The sequence below is a fragment of the Emydura macquarii genome, unplaced genomic scaffold (genome assembly GCF_026122565.2).
Source record: "Emydura macquarii macquarii isolate MOO-44397 ecotype Brisbane River unplaced genomic scaffold, CSIRO-AGI_Emac_v2 contig_1790, whole genome shotgun sequence".
NCBI classification, from domain to species: Eukaryota; Metazoa; Chordata; order Testudines; family Chelidae; genus Emydura; species Emydura macquarii.
The window spans coordinates 23,970,920-23,992,740 of record NW_027131927.1 but is presented as its reverse complement, the minus strand read 5'-3'; the positions used below and the strand labels follow the sequence as shown (position 1 = coordinate 23,992,740).

General features: G+C 40.1%; 1 protein-coding gene and 1 long non-coding RNA gene across 3 annotated transcripts in view; one reads left to right on the top strand and one right to left on the bottom strand.

The window, feature by feature from the left end:
• The window catches only part of LOC137159013 (uncharacterized), a 37,994-nt gene that overhangs the window by 15,461 nt on the left and 712 nt on the right, over window positions 1-21,821 (bottom strand). The gene's annotated exons all lie outside the window — the stretch shown is intronic.
• The window catches only part of KLHL8 (kelch like family member 8), a 45,123-nt gene continuing 28,753 nt past the window's right edge, over window positions 5,452-21,821 (top strand). The window contains exon 1 of one of the 2 annotated variants that reach the window (XM_067557137.1): window positions 5,452-5,512. The gene's annotated coding sequence lies outside the window, so the exon portion shown is untranslated. Of the gene's footprint in view, window positions 5,513-9,374; window positions 9,898-21,821 lie in introns of those variants that run through there. The other variant, XM_067557136.1, reaches the window with a different exon arrangement.

The window sequence follows — 21,821 nt, the reverse complement described above, 5'->3', positions numbered from 1 at the left end:
CAGAGGTCTAATAAATGTGCGCTTTTGGGGCAGGAAGTGAACACCACACCAAACACCCTCCCCCCAACAGAATTAAAACTAAACAATGGTAGCTTTGTGGGCATAAAGCCTGATCTAACTCTCATTGGCATCAGTGGGAGTCTTTCCATCGACTTCCATGGGAATTGGATCAAGGCCATACATACATTACATGCAATATTACCAATGCGCTAATAACTAGCATTAAGAACACAAAGGCATTACTTTATTATCTGAGATAGTAGACTGCCTACTGCTTCCTGCCTGCTCCCTATAGAACAGGGCAAGCAGATGGCACCAACCACTATCTCATTAGGGAGTTGGGGGAAAGGGTACTTAAATCAGAATCTATTAAATAACCAACATCTAATTGCAACCTTTATTACAGAACGAAGCTGTTGCAATTCAGTAATGATGATGCATGTGGGGTTTTGCTGTTAGTAAATTTATCAAACATTAGAAAGTTGAAAAACAATATAAAACACATGAACTTTAGAACACAATGCTAAAAAACAAGGCTAGAAATGTCCAACATGTGGACAGTTCTGTACTGACCTATACGACTCTGATTCTACAGTCAGATCTACACCAATGCCCACCTGTAGCTGCATTGTCCTCGGAGGGATTCCCTGAGAGCACTGGGGTCCACCCACATTGATCTAATTGTAAGATCAGAGCCTATACAAGATTACTCAGAAGCAACAGTATCTCTGGCTGTAAGTGAGGTTAGATGCGTTTAGAGATTAGGCAGGTTTTACTCAGTGTCAAACTGATCTCTAAATTTGGGTCTGGGATAGAATTTTCTGCAAGGCATATTGGCAGAGCTCAGAAAAGGGAGTTGCCTATTCTTGAGCACTGAGCAGGCTTAATAGATTCCAAGGCCAGAAGGGACCATTGTGATCATCTAGTCTGACCTCCTGTATAACACTGGCCAGAGAACATCCCCAAAATAATTCTTATGGCAGATCTTTTAGGAAAACATCTACTCTTGATTTTAAAATTGTCAGTGATGGAAAATCCACCACGACCCTTTGTAAGTTGTTCCAATGGTTTATTACTCTAACTGTTAAAAATTTATGCCACATTTCTAGTCTGGATTTGTCTAGCTTCAACTTCCAGCCATTGAATTGGGTTATACATTTCTTTGCTAGATTGAAGAGCCCATTATCAAATATTTGTTCCCATGTAGGTACTTATAGACTGTAATCAAGTCACTCCTTAATCTTCTCTTTGTTAAGCGAAATAGATGGAGCTCCTTGAGTCTATCACTATACTGCAGGTTTTCTAATCCTTTAATCATTCTCCTAGCTCTTCTCTGAATCATCTCCAATTCATCAACATTCTTTTTGAATTGCAAGCACTGGACTGGACACAGTATTCCAGCAGCAGTCACACCAATGCCAATTACAGAAGTAAAATAACCTATCTAATCTTACTCGAGATTCCCCTGTTTATGCATCTCAGGATCACATTAGATCTTTTGGCCACAGCGTTGCACTGCAAGTCATGTTCAGTTGATTATCCACTGTGACCCCCAAATCTTTTTCAGAACCACTGCTTCCCAGGATAGAGTCCCCCATCCTGTAAGTATGGCCTACATTCTTTGTTCTTAAATGCATACATTTATATTTAGCTATATTAAAGCACATTGTTTCTGTGTACCCAGTTTAATAAGTGATCCAGATTGCTCTGAATCAGTGACCTGGCCTCTTCATTATTTACTACTCTCCCAGTTTGTGTCACCTCCAGATTTTATCAGTGATAATTTTATGTTTTCTTCCAGGTCATTGATAAAAATATTAAATAGCGTACAGCCAAGAACTGATCACTGCAGAACCCCAGTGGAAACACACCCGCTTGAGGAGGATTCCCCATTTACAGTTACATTTTGAGACCTATCAGTCAGCCAGTTTTTAATCCATTTAATGTGGACCATGTTAATTTTATATCGTTCTAGTTTTTTTAATCCATATTTTGTGCAGTATCAAGTCAAACGCCTTACAGAAGTCTAAGTATATTACATCAATACTATTTCCTTTATCAACCCAACTTGTAATCTCATCAAAAAAAGATAACGTTAGTTTACAGGATCTATTTTCCATAAATTCACTGCTCCATTATCTTGCCCAGGATCAATGTCAGGCTGACAGGCCTATAATTATCCAGGTCATCTCATTTACCCTTTTTTAAAATTGGCACATTAGCTTTCTTCCAGTTTTCTGGAACTTCCCCTTTGTTCCAAGGCTTATTGAATACTAACCTTAACTGTCTTGGTCTTAAGTCTGAAGCATGTAACTGGAATAGAACATACAAATATTGAGCCACAGGGTTTTTTTGGCTGTTTGGTTAATTAGGGATTTTATTATTATTTATTATTTTGTAATAAGGAATTATCATTATGATTCCAAAAGCAGGACCTTGTACCAGGGTAGTTACCAAAGTAGATTTCTCTTTGATCTGTGAAGAGAGATCTTTTGCTCTGTTTGAGCTTCCCAATCTGTAATTTCCCCCCACTCCATGTGCCATCTCAGTTAACAGTTCAGGTTCTCAAGTCAAGTCTGAATCAAAAGTTATAAAATCCTTGCCATGCCACTCCAGAGCCATAGAGTCTGACTACAGTTCTGAGGTCAGGACAGATTCTAAACCCAGACAGACACAAGCAAACCCTGAAGAAGGAGGACCCCGTGAGCAGCAGCCTCTGAAAAATTCTAAAAATCCTGTGTATGCTAATGTGATCACAGTGGACAGAAGTCAGTGACATTTGAGATGAGATGGGACAGGCTTGACAAAATATTTTGCAAGCCCACTCAAAAATGCTAAGATGGTCTCTGCTTCCAACTAAAGAGTGAGGAAGAAAAGCTCTTTAAAACTCTGGGAGAAAGAAAATATACTACAATATGTGCCAGCCTGCCAGTAAATCAGCAATGGCCAGTAAAGCCATGTCTTCTGCATTACCACTGTGAAACTGTCCTTTACACAGATACTTAACAGGTAACTTGGGCACCACTTGCATACTTTGTCATGCCAATGAAGTCATTGAAATTGAACAATATTTTTGCACAAGAATCTGGAGACTGGTCTGTTCCTAGTGGAAAGACAATCTTTGAACTAATAGACTAATTACAACAACCTTCCTCACATGGTGCTTGACAAAAAATTGGAACTGGCATAAAAGGATTAACTTCTTTAGTGTAGAGCTGTCAGTCTTTACTAACTCCTGTCATTCTCCTCTGTCTAGCAAGACAAAGCAAGCTACTGCCAGAGCCGCTAAGGTCAACAATACTATGTGAGAGTCCACAGTTTGCAGCAGCAGCATACAACACACATGCTTTGCACAGTCAGCTTAAACTGGCAGAGCAAAAATAATCTCAGTTTGCCTATTGTTTAATGGCAACAAAGTAAAGTGCACATTTCTGCTTTTCCGGTAAAGCATAAATTCTCAAACTTTTTAATTCAACAGATCATTTCATAAAAAGAAAAACTTGAGGGGCAAACATATCCCCTCATGACATTTCATTCTTCTATTGCTTGGTTCTCAAAGTGTTTCACTATCTGAATCATCCTGCAGACCACAGTTTAAGAACCACTGCTATAAAGTAGCATGATCATTTTCTGTCCTTTACAATCTCCAAATGATCTCTAAAAGAAAGAAGAAGAAAAAAAAAAAAAGCTGCAAGAACAGTCCTTCTTCTGTGCTATCCTGTAACATAAAATATAGTCTAAATTAAATGAAGAAAAGCAAGGAAATCCAAAAGTAAGGCTGATGTTTTTGATGTTAACTCGTCATTTTTTTTTTTTTTACATTTAACTTTCAAAAACCTGTTTTTATAGATCATAGTAATCAGAATGGGAAAAGGCTTACTGTATAATCAAGTCTATTAGCCTGCAATAGTCGGATACAGTATCAAGACAGAGATGGCTATCAGGTATTAAATTTATCATGGACTTATCGTCATTGAGGATTAGAGCCTTTATTGTGGTTGATGAAATGTGGTTTCCAAAGAACCACGCTGAGTGTTTTAAAAACATGGACTATAAAAGTATATCAACGTATGGCTGAGGCTTAGGGTATACACTATTTTCCATTAAGTTTGGAATGATGTACTGAAGTGTGGTATTCAGATATATTCATGTGCAAGTGTGCATGTACTTGAAATGAAACATCATAGCTGTATTAATTTCAATAATTATGTATTCAAACAGACATGTCAGGTAGTTATTTGAGTGAGCTATAAAACAAATTGCTTGCACTGATGCTGCTTATGTGGCCTTCCTCTCCTCTGCTTTAGTTACATCAGCCCTTTGACTCTTTAACTGGCTTCCTGTTTCCCTCCCCCCATAAAATTAGAGTTCAGGGTCTTCACACTACATAATTTTAGCCCCATTTACATCTCTGCTCTCCTTTCCTCTCTCTTACCCCCTATGTTCATGTCAATTCTTTTTTCTTCCTGTTCCATAAGTCTTTCCCTGCCTTGTGCCTTTTTCTGTGTTGCGCCATATGTTTCTTGTCCAGTAAGTACCTTCAGTGAGAAACTGCAGGGCTGGAACTCATATGCAAACTTGACACACTCAGACTGGGTCTGAATAGGGACTTGGAATGGTTATCTCATTACAAGAAGTAATTGTCACTGTTCACACATTCTCACCCTCTAATCAACAGTTGTGAGTAGGTCTCATCTACCGTACCTGAATTGACTTTGTTAGCACTTGCCCTCCCCATTGTTATGTTTCTCACCCTTGGCTGGATATATACTTCCTATCTGTGATTTCCACTTCATGCATCTGACGAAGTAGGTTGCAGCCCACGAAAGCTTATGCCCGCAGAAATTTGTTAGTCTTTAAGGTGCTACAGGACTCTCGTTGTTTTTACTTTACTAGTGACAAGCAGCAGCCCTTCCAGGTGCTGTTATCTCTCAGTATGACAGCAGGTGGAGCCCTATGTCTAGCTAGATTGCCACTCACGAATCCCACAGAGAAGGTCACCAGGCAGTCCGCCTCAGCTCCCTGCCCTGCACCCTGAGGTTGCCCTGTCCTGCCCTGATCAGAAGTCTGACCAATAAGTTTATCACCCAGTTTGCCCCTTCCTCAGCATGCAAAAACACACACCAGCTTTTGTTAATTGAGCTGGGGTTTTTCCAAACACAAACACACTATTTTAGTTGAAATATAAAACAGGTTAATTAACTACAGAAAGGTGGACTTTGGGTATAAGTGGTAGGCATAAGAAATCAGAGATAGGTACCAAAGAAAATAACGATAAACACACACTCTAAATCAACGGTTCTCAAATGGGGCCATCATGGCCGCATTCGCCCACCAGGGGGTTTCTGTGAGGCCACGAGCAGCTGGGGAGGGAGGGGCAAGGATCTACCCCGCCCAGCCAGGTTTCACCTAACCACAAGCCGGGAGCTGTTGGGAGCAGCCCCGGCAGAGTGAATAACCTCTGGCCCTTGGCTCCCAGAAGCACCTTCTGCCGTCGGACTGCAGTGCCTAGGTAAGTGACACCCTCCTCCCCTACCTGGCGCATCTGCCTCGGGGTCCGCACCCCTCCCTGCCAGCCACTGGATACCCGCCAGTGCCTGGGGTCCCTCCCCGCACCCTCTTCCCTCCCTGCCTTCCTGACAGCCACCCCCTCCCCCCGGCCGCGCCAGTGCCTGGAGTCCCAACTTCCACCCCTTCCCTCCCTGCCTTTCCGGCACCCACCCCCCTTTCCTCCCTGCCAGCCGCTTGATTGCCTCCGCATGCAGGTGTGACTCCTTGCATTCATCCACTAACCCGCACCTCCCACCCGCCACGCCAATGCCTCTGGCTCCTGACTTCCACCCCCTTTCCTCCCTGCCTTCTAGCACCACCCCCCCTTTCCTCCCTCCCTGCCAGCTTCTCGATTGCCTCCAGGGTCCTTGCATTCACCCACTCATCCCCCCCTCCCTGCAACTGTGCAAGTGACCCCCCCCCCAGCCTCTTCCCTAAACTGCAGTTCTTCCTTCCCAAAGCAGCCCCCTCCCTACCTCCTGCCAGGTGGCTCAGGGCATGCTGCACATGTAGCTAGATTGACTGCTCTGCAGGGAAGAGCAAGTGAACTCCCTCTAGCCATCTGGCAGGAGCTGCAGTTCATGCACCCCACTCATCTTTCTCACCTGAAAGGTGAATGGGGCAAGTGAGGCAGCCTTTCCATTCAAAGAGCTCCTCAACTTTTGCTAATATTCTGATCCACACGATTGATCCATCAAAACCCAGAATTTATTTGGACATGTATATGTGCATGTTTATTTGATTTTCCTAATGTTAACTGAGTATATTAGGAAAAATTGTCAACGCAGCCACCAGCAAGAGTTGGTGGCCGCACTCTGAGGCCACCAAAAAAATTGTTGTGAGAACCACTGCTCTAAATTTTAAACCTTTAACACTAGGCAGCATTCAGATTAAGCAGTTTTCTCACCCCACTTGGATGTTCCAGTTCTCAGTATACAAGCCTTTCCCAAGAGCCTGGGCTTAATCTCTTAATCTTCTAGTGTTTCTGTTGCTTTCAGCGTAGATGGGGGAAGAGAAAGGACAAGACATGCAGCCTCTGGTTCCTTATTTTATATCTTTTAACCATGTGGCCAGTAAACATTAGTTCAGGCATGTCCAGGTGGGCTCTGCTGAGTCACTAGGTTGCTTAATCCCTCCTATGCAAATGAGTCCTAGAGTTGAGCAATCTTTACTGTATAGTCTTGTGCAATGGTAATTGTATTGTAAATCCTTTGATTACAATTACTTTGCTGATTGATGGCTGCTGAGCCCCTCCTGGTGTGGGTGCCTCCTTTGCTGTTACTAGAAAGCTTATAACATATTGTAACAACAGCAGAATCTTATAATTTGATACATACTAGCAATATTCATATTTTGACCATGGGTTTCAGCAGATTATGACCTTTCATTAAATATCTTACATGGCATACTTAATATGAATTATTACAACTGCACAGAAATGATGAATATGGGGTTTACTGTATGCTGCTTTGGGGTACACTGTGTCACACCTACCTCTGCTCTTGGAAGGTGTTGTAGGTCCTGAGACAAAGAGAAAAAGATTGATTGAGTTATATAACTCAGCTCTGAGTGGCGGACTCCAGATGAGGCAATTATTTTAATTGTGACCTAAACCTGGGAGGAGGGCTGTAGACTCCTATTCCCCAGAGAATGGGACTGACAGAGTTATTACCCAGCAAGGATACCTACCCAAACCTCCACACTGAGGCCTAAAGACTTTGGATCAAAAGGTTTGAAGAACGCAATTGAGGCAGGATACCTGCGCAGCTGCCTCGGGGCAGTGACTCTACAATAAGTGACTCTACAATAAGAGTCAGTGACTCTACAATAAGTCTTAAGAACTAACTGAACAATATATCTGTTGTTTGCTGAGTTCCAAAATTTAGTTGCCAATGGAAGCTGCAATTTTCTTACCTGGAGTTTTCAATAGGGTGAGAGATGGCAAAACACCTAAAATATCTGTGGATTTAATTTCCAATTTAAGAGGTGTGATAATGGGTGTGCTCTGATGCAGCGTTGTAGGAATTTAAGGTACATTTATTCAGAAAATAAGGCCGTACAATATGTGTCCCTTGCGCAATCTTTGAAATCCAACCACTCAGCAAACAAGACTGTTTTATTACTTCCTCATTTAAACCAAGACAACTCCCTCATTTAAAAACAAACAAAAATACTATGTAAAATATCAAATGCCAAATGAAATCTTCTTTGGCTATTTCACATGTAAAAGCATTGCATGTCTCCCTTCCCCTCACCCTCCAACCCCCTGAAACAAAATGGGGGTTGTAATGTCATGGTTGTACTGTTTTTTTGTTTTGTTTTATTTTTTTTCTTTATGATCTATAAAGAAGGCCGGAATAACTGGTATCTTTCTAACTCTTCTTATCTGAGGTTTTTTTACATTTGATATTAAAGTTTTGTCTACTCTGGAACTCTAAGAGAAACTGGAGAACAAAGTAGAATTATAACATCACAAGAGAAGGGAAAACTCCCCAGTTGAGAGAGGGAGTAGGTTTTTAGTGAGACCTTTAAAAACATTTTCAGTGTCATTTATTGAGAGTCTTGATAGAAGAGAATCTTTCTTTCCTAGGAAGCTTCTAGCCCTTGGGGATGTGAAATTTTTTTTGAAAACATTACCTGAATACGGTTCAAAGACCAGAAGGCAAAAGAACCCCCCAATTTTCAAAAAGATATTTTTTGGGGGGCATACTCATTTCTAAACACATCAGGATTGGCAATCTAATTTTAAAAAATGATTAGCAACTATATGATTGATTAATCTTTTGTACAGAAATAACATGTACAGGTTAATAGAAAGGTTTGACATTCATCTCAGGACTTCAAGAGATGTGGCAAGCACCTTTACTATGTCTCCTGTAAATGAAAAGATTGGGCACTTGTTCACAATGTGTTAAATGGGTTGGCAGTCTCTGTATTTGCACTGTGTGAATCCTTGATTCTCCACTTGAGCATCAAGTGCATGCATCTTTTCTGTAATGTTCTCCTGCAGTTGATGGTCATCTCATGGCTTCAGTAGATCAAGAAATTGGGCAGTTTGACAGTGGGATCATCTGTGAAGTGCTTGTTTAACAAACAGGTGAGAGAGAAAGGACACTTTAACAGATTCAACATCTTTCATCAACAGTCAACTAAGGTGTGAGAGTTCTCATATTATTTTCCCTCCAAATACAACCTGTAACCAAAAAAAACAAAAAACAAAAAAACCCCACAGAAGGCAGACTTGAGGTTCCTGGCCATATGTTATTTGATGTACCACAATTTAGACACACACATCATACATTTCTTTGTTGCATGTGAGCATTAGGGTGATTGAACATAGCTTTTTCAACTTCTGAGCTCACAAGCTCACAGTCTACCTTGTCAACAAAACTAATTCATAGGCACTACAGATGTTCTCAGAAATCTTTGAAAACAGGGTTTTATCACACCCTTTAGTGTAGCTCTTGAAAAGAGCTTGTAGGAAGCAAGCAGCTATCAAGGAAGACACACATTTACAATAACTGCCAAAGTTTATGCAAATCTTGGATTGGTCTATTTAGTCACATGAGACATTGCAAACCATCTACATCATAGGCTGCAATTTCTACTGTCTCTTGCAGTCGAAGGATGCCAATCAATCTAGTGTAGTGTATTTTCCTGCTGGATACCTATAATTTATTTCTATGGGATCCGACTATGGGATTCTCTCTATATTCCTCCACCTCTACTCCTTGCATTTCCAGCTACTTAATCGGCACTCGCACATTTAGAAAACCAAGAGCCTGTGGCTGTCTAAGTTGAGCCTGAGCCTGCTGCCACTGAAGTGACAGGAAAAATATGAAAATAACGCAACTGAAAAAGGATCGGCATGCACCCTCGTTTCTGTGCATGTCTCTTAAACACAGCCGGGCAATCTTGCCAAAGGGGCTGCACTTTCTGGTTTGGGCATATGCCAAGGCGCACGCTCAGGTGGTTGTGGTCGTGTGTGTGTGTGGTGGGGGTTGTGCAGCTCGGGGGCATGCAGAAAAACGGTACTTCGCTCATCTGAACCGCGGAGGGGCTTGCCGCGAGAGGACCCTGGGCAGAGATGTAGAAGCCCCGGCACGGAGGCAGCTGGGCCGTGCAGATTTCCTCGCCCGCTTCGCGTCTCACGACCCGGAGACCTAGAACTACATTTCCCAGCGTGCCCGGCGGCAAAGTCCCGCGTCGCTCGCTCTCAGTTCTCTCCCCCCGCCCCCCTCCGCCCGCGCGTGGGAGTTCGTTGCTGGCTGCCGGCTCTGCGCTGCCCGGTGCAGTTGCACCGGCCTGAGAGAACGGAACCGAGGAGCGCAGCGCAGCGCGCAAGAGGTAATGGTGCCTGGGGGGTGGGGGGCGTCTGCGAGCGGCGGGGGAGCAGGAGCCGGGCTAAAGGGGCGGGGTGGTGCGGAGGGGCGGACAAGGGTTAGAAAGAGAGGAAGGGAAGCCGTGGAGCGCTCCGGGGGCGGGGGGGCCTATCGGGGAGAATGCGGATGGGGGCGCGAGGGGTTATGTGGGGCGGCAGCCTGGGGAGCTAGTGGCTAGGGAGAGAGGCGTGGGGCTGGGCTGGGCAGAGGTATGGGGAGCTGGGGCAGGAAGTGGGGGGCAGGGCGGTGGAGCAGGAGGGGGTGTGTGGGGCTGGGGGAGGGCAGGAAGTGGGGGGCAGGGCGGTGGAGCAGGAGGGGGTGTGCGGGGAAGGGGGGGGGGCTGGCTGGCTGCGGTTGTGCACCTTTGTAAGTGTATTTTCGGCTGCAGTTGAAGGTTCTCTATTGCGATGTGCCACCTCTGTGCCCTCCCCCACTAAACCTACGGTCGGGCAGTAAGGGGGTGATTACATTATTTTCATGCATAATACATTTTAGCGCTTTACAAGACTTAACATTTTTCACTTCTCTCTGAATTTGAGTTTTCAAAGCATTTAAGTAGTCAACTCCTTTTTCATAAACGTGACACTTCCTTCCTCTTTTCTCTCTCTCTCTCTCTCTCAAGAATCTCAGGCTATAATGAAAATAATACTGTGGTAATAAAACACTATAGTAATAAAACATGTTAGAAATGCTGTAATGAGAGCTGAACTGCTGGCCTCAAATTGCTGCTGCCTCTTGCTTACAGGACCGCATACTGTATTTCCCCTGCTAGCATCCTCCACCAAGATCTAGGGTACAGTATTGCTAAGTACAGTATAAAGGCCCATGTAGAGTCTGCGCCCTGAAGAGTTTACAATGGCAGTAGGGTCTCACATATTAAATATAAAATGCTCTTCTCCTTTCTCACTTCTTGTAATAAAAATGAATAAGTTGTAGAAGCATATTATTTGGTGTGAGTAGGTATATTGTATTTTGGGGCGGGGGGGAGATTGTGTGTGTGTGTAATTTGGTGAGGAAATGCTAAGTGAGAAATAATACAAACTTTTCTTTCCACATGCTGAAGTTAGTAGTCGTTCTTGTATGTTTGGGTAGTGAATTCCAAAGTCCTCATCTGGCTCCTGTGAATGAACACTGTCTCCTGCACACCTGGTATACACCTACAGTATAATGATTGTGAGAGGTCATGGTTATGACGAGAGAGGCAGTCTCATGTAGGTAGGGCCAATTGCATGACTGTGTTGGAATAGGAAGACAAAGTTTTAATTGGATTCTGGATTTAACATGAAGACAGTGCAGAACATGCAGCGCTGAGGTGATTTACCTATATGTGTATTAGTCAGCAAGGGGCTACTGCATTCTGTATTGGCTAAAGCTTTCTTGGGGGGTATGTTGCATTCTTAGATCAGAGTTGCAGTAACTGAGCCTTGGTCATGATTGCAAGAATCATCATGTCTAAATCTAACATGATGGTGTGCAATTTTCTAGCTCTTTGACGACTTAGAACAGCAAGTCTAATCACACAGAAGCAAAACAGTATCCCTACACACCAATACTATTGTATCCAGCAAGTAATTCAGATCAGTACAAAATACTCCATCAGCTGCATAATCTCAGCTCTCCCCAGAAACCCTACAAATTAGATGGTGTTATTTGCTGTGATACATCCTCACAGCAAGAGATATTAGATTCTGGAGTTGAATGGAACATTTCATCCTATGACTTCATATCGGTGTTTGAATATGGTAGAGAACATGATTGTTTAGCTTCTTCCAGAATCTAAAAAGGCTCAATTATGAGACTCTGGATTCAATCAGAGGAAGAACTTGAGCTATTTCAGACTGTTTCCATTCATCACTGCAACCTCTTTGAGGGGCAAGAGATTTTGATGATTGTTGGTATCAAATGCAGAGAGGTCCAAGAGGATGAGAATGGATGGCCTTTTTTTGATTGTGGACTGGAGGAGGTTATTGGCTAGAACAAACAGTGCTCTTTCTGCACCATGCCTTGACTAAGGCCACGTCTAAATATGCAGCAGTGCAGCTGTATTAATACAGGTGCACCACTGCAGAGCATCTGGGGAAGACACTTTATGCCAATGGGAGAGAGCTGTTTTGTCAGCATACAAAAACCACCTCTGCAAGCAGCATAAGCTATGTTGGCAGTAAAAGCTCTCCTGCTGACATAGCGCTGTGCACATGAATGCTTATGTGAATGTAACTTATGTCGCTCAGGGTGATGGACTATGCAGACTCCTGAGCGACATAAGTTTTTTTGCTGACAGACTGTAATGTAAAGATCCAGGAGGTGTTGGGAATCAGTTTGTTTTTTCAATTAGCTTGCATATAAAGGGGAATTTAGATACTGACTGGTCACCACAGTCAAGTGATAATTTCTTCAGTAATGCTTAGGCTGTTGTGCATGTGTTTGCATGTGCCATAGGAGGGGAGGCAGGATTTCTTCAAGGAAGAGGCTGACAGTCTCCCTCCCCCTTTTGTAGAGGCCTTAGATCTGTACAGTAGAACCTCAGTTACGAACATCTCAGGAGTGAAGGTTGTTTGTAACTCAAATATTTATAACTCTGAACAAAACCTTATGGTTGTCTTTTCAAAAACGTTTACAACTGAGCATTGACTTAGTTCAGATTTGCAACTTTTCTATGCAGAAGAAAAATGCAGCTTTAAACCATCTGGTTTAATTTAAATTAAGCACAAACAGTTTCCTTACCTCAATTTTTTTTAAACTTCCTGGTTTTTTTAGTCGTTTACATTGAACACACTACTGTACAGTATTTGCTTTTTTTTTTGTCAGCTGCCTGACTGTACTTCCGGTTCCAAATGAGGTGTGTGGCTGACCGGTCAAAACTCTGCTGTTTGTAACTCTGAGGTTCTACTGTACTTTTACCAGCCAGGAAAATCAGGCACTGGTGGTAGCCCCAGTTGCTGTTTTGTCCTTGAATTGCTATTTCGTGAATGGCTTGGATTTTTTTAAAGGGAGTTTTTCTGATTCCCTGCTGAGTTTGACTTTCCTGGTGTCCATGTAACTGTCCTTGATATTTGTGATCTCTGAAATAAATTACTTATTTCAGCCTACAGATATGTCCACAGCTAGATGTGTCCACAGCTAGAGAGGCTCTGTTTACAATAAAAATCCAAACAGAATTAGCTACCCAGAAGCATCAATGAATATTGGTGGACTGGGGATTCTTACGGACTTGTTAGGTAACAAAATACTCTGTCACAATCATACCCTCAGTCCTTTTCCAAAGCCCTAGCAAATAGATAGTAGCAGTAATTCCTCACAGCAAGAAAGGTTCTGAGACCGGACAGAAGTTGTCTGTGTTTGTTAAGAGGTTTATGACCTGACTGAGTTTTGCAGGCATGTCTTTGCAGCCTGTAGGCCAGGGCAAGGAAGTAGTTCCTTTTAGTGTCTTCACAGTTGTAAAAATTCATTGTGGAAAAATCAGTCCTGTCTGACCATGCTTTCAACCACAGATGCACAGATTTTCTTTCTTCTTTCCTTGCTTTTTCTGTCAGCAGTTGTCCAAGAACCAAGATATTTGTGTGGGCAGTGAGCTGAGAGAAGGTGTTTGTCAGTGTCCATAGCAATCATCTGGGTTTGATTGTATATAAAGAGACTAAATGTCCCTAGGTAGTGCCAAATATATAGAAGCTTTTTTCTTTTAAATTGTCTTATTGAGCATGTTGCACAAAACAGAATTTGTGAAATACTGTTATACACAGCAGCTTCCTTTATATTGAACCCTAGCTTGTTTTTATGTTGAGGAGTCTTGATCTATATTCTGCAAGATTACTTTAAAGTAAAGTGCTTTTCTCATATATTAATTGTGAAAAGATTTAGTTTATTTCAGTGAGAAGTTTGACTTTTTTTGTTTAACTGAATGGGTTTCCTTTTGTGGCAGGATTTACAAAATCTGATGCTCTGGGACTTGTAGAATGACTGTTCTTTTCTCAGGATTAATTTACTTATTTAAAGCTCAGTATCAAGCAAAATATAATTGAAAAGCATGAAATGTATATTATGTTTAAATCTTGTATATCCCCCTTCACATTCCCAATTAGCATGGAAATTCTAATCAACAGTTTTGCATGGGGTTTGTGTTAATCTGATCTAGTAAAGAAGAGTTTTGAGGTTTACAATAAATGATTTTTTGTATAAAGTATACTTCCTCTTTTTTGCTCCCTGAGCTAGCTGTAATCAGAGGATGAACAGTGAACAGCTGCTTCTGCAGCTGATGCCAAGGCTACTTGGTTAGGATCTGGACTAGACAGCTGCATTCTTCTCCTTTTTCCTTAATTCTCCCAATCTCTGTTCATCCTTTGGTTCAGTCAACAGTCCAAGCCATGTTTTAAAGTTTTCTTGCTAGATCAAGAGACAATAGTTGAATTGTATTAAGTGGTTAGCACTGTTATGAATATTTACACTATAGAAACTGTCCCGAGTATATGTTCCTAGCTCTCCTGAGCATAGTTATTTAGTCAGGTTGATTTAAAGCTTATTAAATTTTCTAAATGTAGGATACTTGTTCTAAGGCTGTACAGAGTTGAGTTGGAGGAAGGACAAAGTGGTGCACCTGAGGATCTGGCTTATTATCTTGAATATTTATAAGACTCATGTCAAAGAAATGTGACTATTTCTTCTAGATAAGCCTGGTGGGTGGGGATGGGGCAACTTTTACCTTGTCTGGTTTTAATTTAATTTTTCAATGCAATCTAATGTTTTATGAATATAATGAGATTAGGTTAAAAAACTTAACCACTGAGATCTGAAAGTTCATTGCTGTTTTTGTACCATTAAAAATGGTGCTCTCTTTACTCAGGATCTTGAATGTCACATGTGGACAGGTCCTCAATAGTTGTGCTTTGGGTAGGTGGTGGTCAGTGCACATACTAGAATACTTGATGTGAATTATGTTGACTTGGCCACTTTTAAAGATGAATGAGTTGCCTTTGACTTTGTAAAATGCTTTGCATCTCATATTGCATATTAGTGTATAATGCACAGCGCATTCATTCTGCCAGCCTGAACACTTGAGCTGACCTGCTCAGTAAATGAGATGTGGGAACCAGTGTATTAATAAACTTGAATAACTTTAGTAAAAATTAAATAGATTTTTTTTTACTTATGCCTATGAGGCACTATGCACCAGAGACTAATCTTGTTTGCAGAAACTATGTACAGTTTACTAAAGTATGATTACAAATTTATAGCCATCATTCTACTTCAAATTAAGAGTAGAGTCAATTTAAAGTTTAGAAAATAGTGAAATTGACCAATTTTCAAATCCATGAAATTGACTAGAATGGATCATGAATTTGGTAGGGCCCTACATATCAGTCTTTTTTTTCCCCCTGGCATATGTAGCATTTAATATCTTTTGCTCTTGTTTAGTTATACTAATTTAATTGTTCTAGAGGCCAAGCATGTCTCTAGTGACACTTTTTTTTTTTTGGGAAGTAAACAGTTGCACTTTAACTTTCTTCTCTTTTAGAAACTTTGTCTGCTTGGTGGGAGATTTCCCACAGACATTTAGAATAGAAAATACAATTGAAGCCAGTGTTATTTCTTAAAACAGAAGGAACTTGATGGTCTCTAATTAGCAAAAGACGTGTACAGTTCCTAGATGTCTTTTAATGGTAACTTTATAAAGAAAAGTGTGTGTGTTGTGGTTATAGCTTGTAATTTACTCAGATAACTTTTTGTTTTAAAGAAATTCTACTTGGTAGGTACAAAACCAGGCTTCTGTAGTTAGAAGTTAGTGGACTTTGTTACACTTGTCTGAATCATTTCACTGGGGAAAGGGAGAAGCTGTAGGGAAATAAGACTGGTGACTTTATAGTTAACTCATGTTGTTGGATCCACAGCAAACCATGCCAGAGAATCATTGTTATGTATGATTTTGATATCATGGTTACAAGCCAGTGTACATCTTGCAAAGACTTGAGTGATGGTCAGTAAAGGGGAGACAGTAAAGTCCTCCTCCCCTTTATTTCATCTACTTGTTGTATCTCTTGCCCTAACCTACATTGAGAGCTTTTTGAGGTAGAGACTGTCTTTTTTTGATTGCAGGTTTGTGCAGTGCCTAGCTCGTTGGGGACTTGATTTTTAATTAGTGCCTCAGTCACTACTGCATTAGTGATACTACAAAATATTAATGAGCAATGGGCCAGTCAAAAATATACTGAACTTTTTTCTCTTTAGAGTTCAGTGATGTGAAAGTCAAGCACTTGACATTTCACATCTTGTCACATTGTTAGTCTCAAAGCTTCTCTGTCCCTGTCTAATGGGACAATTCAGTTAGAATCAAATAGATTGTGGTGTAGCTATATTTTATACTGAATTTGTTTTTGAAGGTGGAGGATGCTGATGTTCCAGTGGAATATGCAGTATTGATAAAATGTTAACATTAAAGTTGTTTTTAAATGTAAAAAAATCCAGAATGGAAAGACAGGTGCTTGTAATATTGGCAAACTGTGTGTCTTCTGCAGTAGCAATTAGGATAAATGGTAGTGCTCCAGAGAAGTGCAGAGTAAATGACAGATGGAAAGGTTATGTTTGGGAGTTGTGTGGAGATAATCATGCTACTGGACTATAAATTGACTAATGTGGAGAGGTAATCCAAGATCCTGATAACATATATTGAGCTGTGAATGCAGATTATTAGTTACAGGAGTGTAATAAGGGGTCATTGTGGAGGAGGTAGGTATTAGTTGAAGACCAGGATAAGTGAGGTTTAACTTAAAAATGAATAAAAATAATATACTATGCTTTTAAAAAAATCTCACATTATTTAGGACATCTAGAACCCAAAGTACTGTCTATTTCTCCCCCTTTCTTTTGCTGGTTTAAGTTACAGAAAAAAATGCAGACAGGCTGTCTCTGGAGCATTATTTTAGTCATGACCTTAAGTGCAATAATGGCCCCTTTGCAGGTTTTTAGCAAACAAGCAATGCTAATGAATTATTTTAATTCAGAGTTCAAGGAAATCTGGTAAAGATCACCAAGCAGCTTGATGCCCTCATTTTAAAAATTAAAACGTCATTCTTTGCTAGAAAACTCTTTAAGAATTCATATTTTATTTCATTTACAATCTAGCATTTGAAATATGTTTTTGGCCTTAAGTGGAAAAATTTATTATAAAAAAAACTAAGCATGACACAATCTTTGTCTTTCTTTGACTGAGTCATTTTTTTTTAATATACTATTGGAGGGAGCTTATTTTTCCTCTACCAGACTGGAGAGTTGTATGTATTAGTTTAAAGCAACTTGTTCTTAACTGAAAGTTAAAGGCCTACTTCATCAAAATGTCAAAAATAGGACCAATTAGTTCAGAAGTTCCATGAGAAGAAAAAGTAGAATTCTCTTACAAAGTGATGTTTAGGAACTTGATCAAACAGGTACACATTGAGATTAATAAGAGCACCACAAATTCATACTGAGATGCATCCTGAAGCAGGTTCAGCAATGCATTTCTTTCTGTTCCCCATTTCTTTCCCTCCCTCCACTTCTTCCAAGGCATCTAACATCCTCTAAGCCTGTCTTCCTCCCATCTGAGTGGCAACTCAGTTCTGTTGCTGTACATGGCTTTTCCTCTCTTGTGGAAGCTCAGTTCTTTGTTCCACTCCCACTCAGTCTTTCTGGCTGGCTTCCTTTTTGACTGGCTGCTCAGTGCTGCTGTGTCTCAGTTATCCTTCTCTTTTCTGTTATTGTGCAGTAAACCTTAAGCTTTCACTTTCCCTGATAGCGCTGTTCTTGTCCTGAGCAATAGAATTTTCCTCGGCCTGCACTGAGAGAAAGCTATTTTGCCCCATAAGCATAAGCAGTCCTTTTGATAGTCCTCCCTCTAACCAAATTTAGAGGATCTGATCACCACTAAATAAAGCAATTTGGTATTCAGAAACAAGTCAAGGTTATCCAACCTCTCCTTTATTTTTCCTCCTTGCTCAAATGAGTCTGATTCAGGCTGGACAAATTTTTTCAGAGTGCGGTCGACTCGGCTGAATTTGGCTCTCTAAAAACGGAGACCATGCAGATCTTTTTAAACAAGTGACTTATACTCTACACATAATGAAATGAGATACAGAAAAATAGAGTTCCTTATTCTGGCTAGTTCTAAAGAAGTTGCTGGGTGTTTCTAATGCACTATTCAAGAGTAGATAGGGAGTGGCAGATCTCAGTTCAAGTAATCTTTGATCTAGATCAGTCAAGAAGTTTGTAAGCACACTCCTGAGTCTCATGTCACAGAATTCACCCATATAGCAAAATGATGCTGCATAATATATTTTAAAAGTGAAGTACTTAGTTCTTATGGCTTCAAAGAACTTTATGAATGTGAACCTGCCCAAAACAATAGCTCTTAGAGATGAGACCTGTCCCCTATCTCTCTCAAGCCTAATGACAATTTCAATGTTTCTTAGGAAGATTTAAGCCATACCAGCTTTATTAATACTCTCTGCATCCAAAATGAACTGCTTATGAACTGACAGTAAGCATTTTTTCAAGAACTAAATATAGTCAGAAAAACAAGATCATTTTCAGAAGTACCATCTGATAGCTCCCTATGTTACAATCTCTATTCCACCACCAAATAGGAGAAAATATACGATGCATCACTTATTTGCAAAAATCTCAACCTCTTCTTCATAAGTGCCAGAATTACCAGTTGCTCCCTACCCAGTTGCCAAAATTTTCAGCTTTCCTGTGACAACTTCTATAATGCAGTAAGAGTATCTGTGGTATATAGGCAATCAAAATTTGGGGTGTATTATAATACACTGACTTTTTCCTGCAAATGCTATCAGTAGATACTCCTAGTGTTGTTCAGTTTCTTATTTAATTCAGTAAAAACCTCTATTTTCAATAAGAACCTCAACTTGAGTTTACCAGAAGCAGCTGCAGAATTTGGTGCTGTAATGCCTCAGAAACTAGATGCATTGGTGCATAGGTTTCAGCCTTGTTTGTGGACAAGATGGAGCTAAACCTTGTAGTTCCAAAAATGAATGCTACTGTTTCAGACAGAGATTGAAAGGAGAAGAAGTTCCGAAAAGAATCATGCTGCATATAGGGTGGATAATTATCCCTTAGGATGTCATGGACAAAAGTTGTTCCAGCTTTTGAAAAGGTTTTGGAAAACTAAGCATCAGTCGAGCCTTGATTTTTTGAGTGGAGCCAGGCAGACGACAAAAGAGGCTAGCTTAGAAGTTCTTCAGTTTTTAGGCTTAACTGTTGTTTAAATTGAGATTTAGGATGTAGATGGAACACCAAAAAGAAGGTTAATGAACACTGTAGTTCCAAACATTACCTGACTATGACCATTGCTTCTAACTGTTCAACAGATTAAAAAAGCTAAGCAAAATTGCACTATCTTAACAGATTATTACTTATTGGTTCTTCATCTGTTAGGTTAGCCATAGAGGGACTGCATAGTATCTGTGATGTCACAGTTAATTTGGAGCAAATCAGACAAATTCTGAAATGTGGATAGGTGATTTTGTAAGTAGTCAGCTTAGGTTGTAAGACTAATAGTTTAAGTAATATGTACCAATACTAGCTAAAATAAAATAAGGACTATAAATGGTGCTTCATGCAGGGTGAAATGTTTTAAACAAGATGTAAATCACAGACTTACATCAATAGTAAAGATGTTTAAATAAGTCACTGACTTAACATTTATTTCCAAAACTGTTCTGATTGATATGAGGGCCAAAACCCACTTTGTTCAAGCAATGAGATGACTTAAATTAATACAGTACAACTGTTTTTATGCCATGATACTGTGTTTTGTCAACCCAGTTTATCAATATCTCTAAGCTTTATTGCTATAGAATTAATATAAGGGGTATTCCTAGAGGAATCCTGTTGGATTCTAATTGTATTACATAAAAATAAAACTACTTACTGATACATGTGTGGGTGAATTAAATACCATGTTTCCCTTGACAAACTCTTGTCTATATATCCTTGGTATCATCTTTGATCCTGAAGACACATCCTACTAGTGTCTGTAGATCTACCTGTCACCACTTGTGCAATATTGTCTATATATGCCTAGATGCTGTTGCCTCAGTTTGATCTCTGCTGAATTCTCATCCATGCTTTGGTCCTTCTGACTATTGCAGTGTGCTTTCATATGGCCTCCCCAAGTCAAAACACACACAACTCCAGCGTAAGTAGAATGCTGCTGCCTGGTTCAAAGCATTTTTCAAAGCATAACTACGTCATATTGCCATATCATGAAGCAGCTTCACTAGTTCACCATTCAATTTACAATTCATTTCAAAGTCATTCTACACTTTCGTTCCATTAGCTGACTCCAGCTGACGTCATGAATGTTTTTTCCACAGTGGAAATATAGCACTGCCTACTCGTAGTTGTGTCAGTAAAAAAGTCTTCTCTTTATAAATCGCATCATCTACAGTCTAATATAGCCTCAATCTCCCTTCACATTTCTGTTGAAAACAAACCTTTATTCTCTAGTCTGTCTCAAAAGAATACCAGCAAGATTAAATCTAGTCAACTGTTAAAAGCTTCCGTTCTTTCTGATGCCTCAATTTGCCCTGCCATATATGGATGTCTTTACTAATATGTGCCTCTTATAACTTTCCTGTTGCTGAGTGAGAACCATACAAATATGAGAAACTGCTTATGCAGTGGGAATTGGGAATGTGCTTCGAGCACTGGATGGGTGCCTATACATATTTTATTTTATTCTGATTTTTTAAAACTGACTAGACACAATTCTATCAAATGCACAGAGTAAACCCAAAAGGAATATTTTACTTATACATATATTTAAAATTACAGTAATTGAAAAAAGTAGGTTAAAAATTTCAGGCATATTGACAAGTTTACTGTTCTTTCAATTTTTCTGTCTTTATAAATCTGCAGTTCAGATTGCTTCCACTAGTGGCAAGACTGTTATGATTCTATGTTCCAGCTATTTTGTCCCCATATCAATAGAAATTAAGATATTAACCTATTGAAAGTTTTCTTGCTATTACTGGTGTAAAGCATTTTCTGCCCTTTGCTATTTCTGATTGATATTTGTTCTGTAGAATTTAGAGATGCTTGCCAACTTGTTTCCCTTTATAAAGTTTTAAATTGCTCCAAAAATTAGAGTGTAAACCTAGCTATGAAAGAGGAGCATTGTAATAGCAAGATTCAGCATAGAAGTGCAAATTGCTCTCAGTACCACTGAAATACCCACTAAACTATGAATAGCCTTATTACTGATGGCCACAGAAACAATTATCTATCTCTTCCTGTATGGTTACTCCCTTTTTAACTAGTCAAAACTAGTTTTTTTCTTATTTCTCTCAATTTTCAGGATCTTTGATTCCCAGTGATTATAGACAGTAGTAGCCTAACCTTAGAAATTCAGCTGTTAATGTTTAACAAATACTATGCACTCCCACAAACTTTATAGAAAAAAAATGAAGGCCTCAGTACTGGTGTTACACATAGGAAAGTGCAGTTCCTTTACAATATTTGAATGCTTAAGCAACTCTGTAGATCAGTGGTTCTCAACCTGTGGGTAGCCCAGTCAGCACATAACTGCAGTCCACGTGACATTCTCAAGGCCATACATATAGCATTGGGTGCAGCATCCACAACACATTATATACGCAGCCCACAATGGTGAATAGGTTGAACCATAGCTATAGAAAAAGGAGAAACCACTGCAAAATGCACTAAGGAAGTTCCCATTCCATTAAGTCACTTCTCCACAAAGATTATATTCTTTATATCTAAATTCTTGATCTTTCAGAATGCTATAATTAGAGAAAATTTGCTAGTATCCTTCATTCCTGTAGGAGTGATCTTTCATGGAAAAAGGCTCATTTTTGGAAAAATATGAAATGCTTTTTATAT